This window comes from Nicotiana sylvestris, chromosome 2 (genome assembly GCF_000393655.2).
Source record: "Nicotiana sylvestris chromosome 2, ASM39365v2, whole genome shotgun sequence".
NCBI classification, from domain to species: domain Eukaryota; kingdom Viridiplantae; phylum Streptophyta; class Magnoliopsida; order Solanales; family Solanaceae; genus Nicotiana; species Nicotiana sylvestris.
Window position 1 is genome coordinate 184,556,462 of NC_091058.1, and position 10,429 is coordinate 184,566,890.

Sequence of the window (10,429 nt, forward strand, 5' to 3'; positions counted from 1 at the left end):
GGTAAAGCAAACATAACAAGTATATTAATATGATCCTATAGGCATGGTATCTATTCGAGTTACCCCACAGATATAGCTACCCACCCTTTTTCACTAATCACCCCAAAGTGGTTTACAAATAATTATTACAGACTAGTTTAATAAATTACATAAACAATAAAGAAAAGAACAAGTTAACTATAGGGAGCCTGAAGAAAGCCCAAATGACTTCCCAAGCCTCCAATAGCCTCAAATGCCAAATACCATAGAAAATATCATTATCTAGGTGCGTCAGAGTTCCCTAAGGATCTCAAGGATCCCGGACAGTGCTCACACCTAGACTTTATAACCAGAACTGGGTAAGTACAGTATGGAAAAGCTAGCTCCAGCGCATCAGAGTTTAGAGGGATCTCATAGGGATCCCAAGGTAGTCACACACTAGAGGGGTAGAACTTAAGGACCTAAGAGTAGAGTGGGCGTGCTTGACATGATTTTGAAAAGTTTTAATAGGAAAGCAGTATTTGAAAAGACTCACTTAAAGTAGTTTTGTAAATAGGAGAATTGTTCAGTAAAACAGTTTTTGACAAGAGTTATGTAATCAAACAACATAACAAACCTTCATACAAGGGTAATTGGGGGGTTGGGAACACACAATACAAGCAAACAGAAGTCTTTGCAATAAAGGGTGTAGCCAGTAGTGCAAACAGTAAGACATGGATTCAGGGGTGCTAATTAGAACATAGTTATAGAATCAGGGGTGCTTTAGGGAGTTAATGGGATTAGGGATAGCTAATTATACAACAGAGTAAGAATTTCAGAACCAACATAGAATCAAACAACTTAGAGTAACAAAATTACTTTGCAAAGAAAGGCTCATACTAGAGACTCAATAGCAAGTGAACCAACATTCAAAAATAGGGTAGAGTCCAATTTAGATATACTACAAGTTCATAGGACATGCTGATCCTAGAAGTCTTAAGACATAACTAGTTGAAGTAATAGGTCAATTACATGTTGAACAGCAAAACAGTAGGTAGAAACAGTTAGGAATATTATAAACTGAAGCAATAGGAAACACATTGGTTTGAAAGCTTGAATTTAAAATCGGAACATACCAGTAAAGAGAGTAAACGAAAGGCAAAGAACAGGAGATTGTAATAATTAGCCTTGGCTTGCAGCCGACTAATTCAGTAACTATAGTAAGTAACAAAGAAAGCAGGAGAGCTTTTGAGTGTATGAGAGATGTGAACTAATGTCTGCTCTTTCAAAACTATACAAGAGAGCAATATATAGTAGTTTGAAAGCTAGGTAAATAAGGTAAGAATCAAATTGTTCAGTGATTGGAGAATCTCGGAATCAATTAAAGTAAAATCAGTCCAAGTCTTCCCTTAATTAAGGGAATTAGTTCAAACGGTAAAGAGCAGGTGACAAGTAAGGAAAGAAATCATACATAGATGGAGTATAACAAATAAGGAAAGACTTCAAACAGTGCAAGTATAGAACAAGTAATTAGGTCTAGGTTCAGAAAATTCTAGTTAAGGAAATGATCAGTAAGAATCAAGTAACAATGCAGACAAGGTAAGGGAAAATTAACTAAGGCAAGCAAATCAATCAAATTGAATAGAAAGGTAAGAATCGAATATTTAAGGGAAAGTGTTCAAATCAACCCAAGAAATAAGGAATTCAGAATATTACATAGCTCAATCAAAGAGAAAGTCATGAAAAGAGTCAGCATGTTTAGCAAATAAATAATGTAAAACATGGATAGTGAAGAATCGACACATAAAAGTTAAACAATACTGATTCGATGAGAAAGATGCAAGTCTTGATGTGAACAGTCAAGATGAACACAAGCACATAGAATTAGTGAAAGTTTAGACTAAGAAACTCAGTAGAAGCGTATCAAGGTAAGACATTCACGAGAAAGCACAAAAACTCAAAACAAGAATCGGTCAGTCATGCTAATACTCACAAACCAAACGAAGAACCTTGAAAAATTAGGGCTTTCAGCATATGCGAGTTAAGGCTGTAGTAGACTCATAGAATCAGTCAAAATATGTGAGAAATAGAAGTTTAAACATAAAGAATCATTTAAACAAAGTTTTTTTAAAAGAAATACTGAAACCCCTAAAGGTGAAGAAACATTAAAAATCATATGATTTTCATAAAGAATATCAAGGATAATGTAAAGCACTCAAGAAACAAACCCAAATCGTCCTAGATCTGTATAGAAAAGAAATTAGGTGTTTCAAAATAGACCAATACATAGATGAAAAAACCTGTCTAGAAACCCATAGATCATAGCAAATATAGAATGATTTCGCTTGAAATCACACTGGAATAGCCGGGAACACGCAGGAGATGAACCCTAGATGCAAGTTGGCATGGCCCTGGCCCCTTGAGAGTGTTAGAGAAGGCAAGAATGACATAAGAAAATCCATTGGAGGCTTGAGAGATAATGAGAGGTCACCGGAGATGGCCAGAGATGGGAGGTCGGCATTTGAAGATTAGGGTTTACGTTGAGAGTGTTTTGAGAGCAGAAAGGATTTTAGGGCGGCAAGGGAGGTGGTGAAATGAATTAGGTTTGGGGGGGTATAGTCTAGTTTAATTAGGAAAGGGTAAATCCGGGCCGTTGATCTCGGAGATCAACAACCAAAATTAAGGGGGGTCTGGGTCAGGTAAATGTATTTAGGGCCTGGGTCGGGTAATTTAATTAGAAATTGGAATGGGTATTGGGATTGGGTTGGGTTGAATTTAGGCTGAAATTGAAATAAATTTGGCTAAGTTTTAAATAGCCACTTTCATTACTATACAATTTATAAAAATAATAAAATGATTTCTAAAAAATATTTCATGTACTAAAAATTATTAAAATAGTTGTTTAGCAATTTAAAAATATAAAAGACTCTTTTATGCTTTAATAACATAATTATGTCTTAATAGGGCTAGTATTGCAATTATATGCAAATTGACTTTAAAAATGCAAATGCAATTATAAAAATACACTAAAAATATTTTAATAGTATTTTGGCGTAAATATGAAATTTAGATGGCTAAATAACCACAAAATAATTTGAAGGATAATTATTGGAGATTTTATGAGTAAAAAGGGAGGAAATAAATTAATTTGAAGCCTTTAAAAATTATAAAAAAGCTTATGCATGCTTATATATATTCATATATGCTATTTTGAAATAATATTTATGTATTAAAAATATATAGGAAAAAATTGGGTATCAATAACTGCCCCTCTTTACCCGGGAAGGATGAAAGTGTTTTCGGGTAAAGAAATGATGGCCAAATTTGATCGGGCGGGATATTTTTGAAAGATAGAGGCTGGACTTTGGTCTTCGAGTTGCCTACATATCCCTGGTTTTATAGGAATCAGGCCATGTGTAGTTCTGGATTCATCGGCGGAATATGTCGATGAAGTCATTGCAAGAACGGACACAAGGTGTCGAAGCGGCTATGGTGAGCGGTTAAGGTTTGAGATAGTTGAAGGGACTGGAGCGAGATCACTCCTTCTAGGATAGCGGTTGCTTGCTGGTTACTGCAGATAAAAGATGCTACAAACATGTATTTGCGAAAATTTAAACATGATGCAGATTTCCTTTGGACCATGAAGGTTGTCTTTGGACAGTTAAAGATGGCATCCTTGGACCATGACGTCCTGGGCCATGAATTATTTAGTGATGGATTCATGGGCCATGAAATGATGTTCTCGGGCCATGACAAATGGTGCCTCCGAACCATGACACCTTTGAATAATGATACGCAAATTTGAGGGATCCTCAGGCCATGGCATGATGTCTTCCTACTATGAGAATGACGCCTTTTAGACTATGGTTCCTTTAGATAGATTGGCGATATTTCAGCCCATGATATGCAATATTCATGATGTTAACAAGACAAGGCTTAGTCTTTTGAAATGGAGGGCAGAGATTAGCCCGATTGAAAAGAAAATAAATAGTACTAGAAATAGAGCAATATTCGTGTAAAGAGGGATAGTGCTTACTCCCATGCAGATGGGGAGGCAAGGATTAGCCTCATGCAGATATGGAGGCAAGGATTATCCCCATGCAGGTGTAGAGACAGGGATTAGCCTCATGTAGATACGGAGGTAGGGATTAGCCTCATGCAGATATGGAGGCAGGGATTAGCCTTATGCAGATAGGGAGGCAAGGATTATCCCCATGCAAGTACGGAGGCAGGGATTAGCCTCATGCAAATATGAAGGCAAGGATTAGCCTTATGCAAACAGGGAGGCAGGGATTAGCCTCATGCAAATATGGAGGAAAGGATTAGCCTCATGCAGGTGTGGAGGCAAGGATTAGACTCATGGAATTATGGAGGCAAGGATTAGCCTCATGCAAATATGAAGGCAGGGATTAGCCCCATGCAAGTATGGAGGCAGGGATTAGCATCATGCAAATGTGGAGGCAGGGACTAGCCTCATGCAAATATGGAGGCAAGGATTAGCCTCATGGAAATAGGGAGGCAAATATTAGCCTCATGCAAATATGGAGGTAGGGATTAGCCTTATGCAGATATGGAGGCAGGGATTAGCTTCATGCAAATATGGAGGCAAGGATTAGCCTCATGCAAATAGGGAGGCAGGGATTAGCCTCATGCAAATATGGAGGCAAGGATTAGCCTCATGCAGGTGTGGAGGCAAGGATTAGCCTCATGCAAATATGGAGGCAAGGATTAGCCTCATGCAAATATGGAGGCAGGGATTAGCCTCATGCAAATAAGGAGGTAAGGATTAGCCTCATGCAGATATGGAGGCAAGGATTAGCCTCAAGCAAAATAGGAAGGCAGGGATTAGCCTCATGCAAGTTTGGAGGCAAGGATTAGCCTCATTCAAGATAGGGAGGCAGGTATTAGCCTCATGCCAGTATGGAGGCAAGGATTAGCCTCATGCAAGATAGGGAGGCAGGGATTAGCCTCATGCAAGTATGAAGGCAAGGATTAGCCTCATGCAGAGAGCAGGTAGCAAATAAGAGTAGTACATGTCTTAGCTGGAGGTATATTTGGTGTCTGATGTCCTGATTGATAGCGAATTTGTTATGTGTATGTCTTTGTGGATGTTATTGCTACGTAAGATATGCCTGCATTCAAAGAAAAATTGTAAGTTCTGTGAGGGGGACGTTGGTTCGTGCTTCTATCGGCTGTCTTTGCTTTGCTCCGTTTTGAAAGCCCTTTGAGTTCCCCTGGGTGATACCTGACTGTTATGGGAATAGAGTTTCTTGAAAAATATGCAATTATTGATAAAAATAGAGTTATTTCAGAAATATATTGATACCTTTAGATGAACTAGTGACTGTAACACGTTTCAAAGGCATTGAAGCTCTCTTATGTCAAAATTTTGAGGGCCCTCCTCAAAATTCTATCCCAGTTTAGTAGATGATCCTTCAGTTGTTTGCGGATAATGGATCCTGCTGAAAATTTTGAGAATCCTTCTCAAAATTCTGCCCCAGTTTCTTAACTGATTACTGACCATTTGACACATGTAGGCATTGGCTGGACTTGCCCAGTTTCTGACCTTGGGGGAAATAAAAAATTTATTATGATATGACCGAACCCATAAGGTTGCCTACGTATACCCTCTTAAATGGGAATCAGGTCAAGCGTAGTCCAATTACATCAGATGAAAAAATGTAAATAATCTAAGTATAGTATCTCTTAACTGCGTCTGAATTGATTAGTTTTGGCCAGATTTCTCCATCCATTTCTGCAAGTATGAGTGCTCCTCTTGTCAGCACCCTGCGAACCATGTACGGACCTTGCCAGCTGGGAGAGAATTTCCTTTTGGCTTAATCTTGGTGTGGGAAGATCTTCTTTAGCACCAACTGATCTGGTGCAAATTGCCTTAGTTTGACCCTTTTGTTGAAAGCTCTGGACATAGGATTAGTAGCCAACTTGTGAGCCACCATGGGCGTGCTCAAACCGGTCATGTCATCATATGACCATGCAAAAATGTCCTCATATTCCTTCAGTAAATGGATGTACTCTTCCTTCTCTGTTAGTGACAAATGAATGCTGATGCGAGTCTCCTTGACGGTCTCGGCGTCTCCCAAATTTACTGCTTCGGTTTCGTGCAGATTGGACTTAGGCTTATTCTCAAAATTTTCAACCTCCCAGACAATTTCCTTGGGTATCTTATCTTCTTCGTCTGAATCACTATCCTCATGTTGTGTTGCCTCATTACATGTCACAGTCACGGGTTCATCAGGAAAAGTATTAATAATGCTGTAGAAAGAAAAGTGTAAAATAGTAATGAATAATAAAGGGCAAATGCATTTGATTAAAACCAAAAGATCATTTAGACAAGTATGGCTCGGTGAATCGAGCATTTATTTTGAAACAAGTAAATCTTAAAACAAAATTGCTGGAAATCTTAAATGCCTATAATGGCTATAAAATAAAATCTGCCAAGCTACCTAGGGACTCGGCGGGCTCGGGATGGTATGGCAGTTGAGTTCCTAAGAATGGCTCTCTTCTTTATGGTCTGAATGGTGAGGCCTTCTTCTTCCTCCGCCTCAATTATTGCACTACAGTCCATGTCCTCATCATCCAAGAACAAATTCTTCAACCCAGCGAGTGCTTCCTCTTCTGTAATCCCCCATATCGTATCAGCTTGGTGAAAATCTTGTTCTAGACGTGGCACTGGTTTCTCGAGAGGGTAGTACGGTCCATGCCAAGGAGGCGACCAATTTCTATACTCTTGCCATATGTACTGGTATCCGAGCCCAAAGGCGGTACCATGATTTTTTGCTATATTGGTTTAGTGATACCTTGGAGGTTCTTTCCCAACCCTTTGCTGGGTTCATATCCAGACCAGGCCAATATGCTTTCTATTTTACTGCTCCACCATTTATCCTTCTCGACGGCATTGACCCGTTCAATGTGATGATAAGTTTCCCCTCCTAGCCTTCTTCTATGTCGAATAGCCGGGATGGTTTGACTAGTGTAAATGGGGTTACTCCCATCTCCGTGAATGATCACCTCCTGACGATTCCATTCAAATTTCATGACTTGATGTAGTGTGGAAGGCACAGCTCCAGCGGCATTGATCCATGGTCGGCCCAACAGAAGATTATATGAGGATGGTATGTCAAGCACCTGAAACTCGACATCGAACCAAGTTGGCCCCATCTACAAGTAAAGGTTGATTTCCCCGATCGTGGCCCTTTGGGACCCATCAAAAGCTTTCACGTTCACACTTCCTACCCGTATTTCATTAAAACCTTTGTCCAACCTTTTCAGAGTGTCCAACGGACAAATATTGAGGCTTGAATCTCCATCTACCAAGACCCTGGCAATGAATTTGTCTTCAAATTGCACTGTAATATGTAATGCTCGGTTGTGGTTCAACCTCTCAGGCGGTAGCTCATCTTCGTGGAAGATAATCTTATGACTTTCCAATACTTGCCCCACCATATTGGCTATTTCTCTGCCACTAATGTTATTGGGTACATAAGCCTCGCTTAGTACTTTGATTAAAGCGTTCTTATGTGCCTATGAGTTTTGCAACAATGATAGGATAGATATCTGAGCTGGGGTTTTGTTCAGATGGCCAACGACGGAATACGCTTTTGCTTGTACTTTCCTCCACAGGTCATCCGGCCCTGTCTCAATGATAGGCTGCCTGGTAGTAGCATCTTTACTTGAACCTCCCAAATGTTCGGGTGTATAGACTCTTCCAGTCCTGGTCATTCTTTGTGCAGCATCAGATTCTTCTACCTTGGCCTTCCCTTTTCGCCGAGCCTCGGCAACATAATCCCAGGTTATTGCTTTTGAGTTGAATGGAGGTGTGGTTGATACTATCACAGTGAAAGGTGTGACCACTTCTACTTCAAATGGAGCGGTGGTGGCTGCAGGCGGAGCCACCTCCACCTCGAATGGAACTGATACAGTTACCTCAACCTCGATTGGTGACTGAGTCTGTACCACAATAGGAGTAAGTGTTACTACAACTTTAAAGTCATCACCTTCTCGAATAAGACCAATCGACTCCTCAGGGTCCCATTCTTCGTTCGTCTTTATCACATGTACATCATCACCTATATGATCAGGGAGGGGTTGTTGCGGACATTAGGTGCAACTTCCTTCGCCTGTATGACCTTGTTGTCAATCAGCATCTGGATCTTATCCTTCAATGTTCGGCACTCAGGAGTGGTATGCCCCTTCATACCGGAATGGTACGCACAAGTTTTGTTCGGATTGACCCATTGGGATGGGTTTTATAATGCCACAGAGGGAACAAGAGTGACGTAACCCGCGACTTTCAACCTTTCATACAACTGGTCGATAGGCTCAGCAATGGCGGTGTATTGTCTGGGTGGCTTGTGATCAAAATTGGGTCTTGGTCTCGAAAAGTTTTGGCGAGTTAGAAGTGATTGTAAATGGGATGGTTGGAGTTATAGGTATGGTGGACAGTGGCTGATTGAGAATATCTGGGAGATGAGGGTTGATATGTGGGTGGCGGTGCTTGGTACATGGGTAGAGGTGTTTGATATGTGGGTGGAGTTGTTTGATATGTGGGTGGAGGTGTTTGATATGTAAGTGGAGGTGTTAGATATGTAAGTGGAGATTTCGGGCCTTGGGCCACCATTACTGCAGCACCATCTCTCTTCTTTGGTATGCCGCCTGATTGTAATGCCTTATTTGTGCCCTGTAATGCCTCAAAGTTTGTCACCATCTCGCTCTTGATTCCTTCTTCGATTCTTTCTTCGAGTTTGATGATATCTGAGAATTTATGATTTTCGATAACCATCAACCTTTCATAATATTGTGGATCCTGTGCTCTGACGAAAAACTTGTTCATCTGTTCCTCGTCCAAAGATGGCATGACGTTGGCCGTTTTCGACCTCCAATGAGTAGCATACTCACGGAAGGTTTCTGTGGGTTTCTTTTTAAGATTCTGAATGTAGAAAATATCTGGTGCATTCTCTGTGTTGAACCTATTTCGGTCCATGAAATCTGACGCCATACTTACCCAATTGAACCATTTCTTGGGATCTTGGCTAATGTACCAGGACAAAGCATCCACAGTAAGACTCCTCATAATGAGTTTCATTTGGATCTTTTCGTCTTTCCTGACCCCAACAAGTTTGTCGCAATAGGTCCTCAGATGGACTCTGGGATCAGCTGTGCCATCGAACATCTCAAACTTGGGAGGTTTGTATCTTTCTGGCAGTTCTACATCCGGTTGTATGCATAGGTATTCATAATTCAACCCTTATATTTCTTTGCCGCCTTCGACACCTTGAACTTAGCTTGTCAACTTCTTAAGTTCTTTAGACATGTTTTTAATTAGCAGGTCCTTTTTGGAGGATTCCAGTGCATAGGATATGGGTTGGATGGAGTGAGGCACAATTTCTACGTATATAGGGTTGCTTTGATGGGTGCAAGGAACTTGGGCATAGTGATGGTCGTTGGTGGATAGGGAATGGGTTGTGGTGTGTTTTGGGGAGTGTGGTAAATGGTTATTGGTGGGTACTTAGTTGGGTGATGGTGATGTTGTGGCAGAGTCAGTATTGGCAATGGATTGAGATTTTGGGGTGGAGTTGCGTATTGATTTGGTGCAGGAGGATTTTGTGGATGTTGGTTTTGTGTGTTTTTGGGAGGTATTGGATTCTTTGTGTTCTGTTGGTTGATGTCAGGGACATTCAAGGTGAGTGACAAGTTTGCCAAGTTGTGAACCTGCTCAAGTTCTCCTTGCAATTCCAATATCTTTTGTTCCAATCTCAGGACTAGATCATTTGGGGCCAGAGTACTACGACCATCTGAGGTTTCCGCGTTCTCAACATTCTCTTTTCGGATACCACTTATGTCGTCCATTTTTGCTTTTTCTCTACCTTTTGTATTGCTTGGAGGAGGAGGGGGGGACCTCTAGATCTGGTGTGGTATGCTGACGAGGCCAGTATGAGTGAACCAACCTAAGGGGATGGGAATAATAAAAAATAAGCAAAAAAAGGTAACAATTTAGTGAGGATTTTGAAATGTTTGCAGTATTTAAACATATATTGCGGAAATATAAATTCGTGTCCTAATTTGGGAGTCTCGTTGTACCCGAGGTAGGCCTAGCGACAAATAAATTTGGAGAACTTTAAATGCCAATAAATTCTTCATTTCATAATGTAAAAATAGACGAATCCCAAACGATACTAACATAATAGAAAAATTAAGTCACTACTGGCACTTGGCCTTATTACATTTCAAGAAAATAAATAAATCTAGCCTATTTGGTCCCAGAAGGACCTTCCTCAGGTTGAATGCTCTTATCGATCAAATCCTCCAGCCCGTGTAGGTTCATCAGTGAGAATTCCTTTGCCAAATGTTCTCCTTCGTTCCCCTCAGTGTTCTAGCAGTCAGTGACTCTCTTCCTCACTTTTCCTTCCAATTCTATCAGACTGTATTCCAGAAATTCCAGCTTTTCGCTAGA